This window comes from Elephantulus edwardii, unplaced genomic scaffold (assembly GCF_000299155.1).
Source record: "Elephantulus edwardii isolate Elephantulus edwardi_28Jun2011 unplaced genomic scaffold, EleEdw1.0 scaffold00093, whole genome shotgun sequence".
NCBI lineage: Eukaryota > Metazoa > Chordata > Mammalia > Macroscelidea > Macroscelididae > Elephantulus > Elephantulus edwardii.
In genome coordinates, this window is record NW_006399843.1 from 11,821,799 (window position 1) to 11,823,114 (window position 1,316).

Here is a 1,316-nt window from a genome sequence, read left to right on the forward strand (position 1 = left end):
AGTCACCTACAACTCGATGGCACTAACAACAACAACAACAGCCTAGAGAGAGATCAGCTGTCCTACTGGACAGAAAGTGTTTAATCCGAGGCCCTCAGGCCTGTTTTCAATTGTTTTTGATGAAGCATTCTTCAATGTCCACTTGCTGTACAGAGGTAACTCGTGGTCACTGTGAAGCTGAACACTGTGACACTGATGTGTCAAATGTGATAATGGTTACCCATGGTGGGTAGTGTTTGGTGGAGCTCTCCGATTAAAACAAGCTTGGAAGCAGGAGTGGTGTCCACTTCCCAAATAGCTTACCTCCAGAGACCCTATGAACCTGGAGAAAGGATGGAAGTTTTACAAACATTCAGGTCTTTCATTCATAGGGTCGCTATGAGTTACCTACAACTTGATGGCACTTAATAACAACAACATATTAAAAAATAATACAAAAACCTAGAGGGGAAAAAAAACACCTAGAGGAAATGGACAAAATTTTAGAAAAAGGCATCCAAAGTGGCAAAGAGGAGGTAAAACTATCTCTATATGTAAATGATATGATAGTATACTTAGAAAATCCTAAAGATTCAGTGAGTAATGAATGGTTGGGCATGGTTGGCCAATTCAGCAGAGTAGCAGGATACAGGATCAGCATGACCAAGATTAATACAGAAATGGAGCTAAAAAAACAATACCAATTACAATAGCTAATGACAAGTTGAAAGACTTTGCAACAAATATAACTAGAGACACAAAAGATCCATACAAAGAAAATAATGAAACATTACTAAAAGAAATAAAAAGAAACCTGGAGAAATGAAAGAATATGCTATGTTCTTGGATAGAAAGACTCAATATCATAAAAATGACAATTCTACCAAAGACAACCTACAAGTTCAATGCAATCCTAATACAGATACCAATTCCATTCTTCAATGAGATGGGAAAGGTCATTTATAATTTTATCTGGAATGGAAAAGGACTCTGAATAAGCAAAGGCATTATTTAAAAAGAGAAACAAGATAGAAGGTATCACACTTCCTGATCTCAACTACACAGCTGTGATGGTCAAGACAGAATGGTACCGTCCAGATCTTCAGAAGAAACTATATAAGTAAGATTCATGAGCTTTTGGGAGGAACTGCCTTTAATCTTGACACAATATACCCCAAACAGAAAAGAAAAAGGAACAAAGAAAATGAAGACTTGTTGGAGAAAGAGTGAGAAATAAAAAGAGGGGAGGGGGGAAAGAAAGAAGAAAGGAAAGGAAAGGAAAGGAAAGGAAAGGAAAGGAAAGGAAAGGAAAGGAAAGGAAAGGAAAGGAAAGGAAA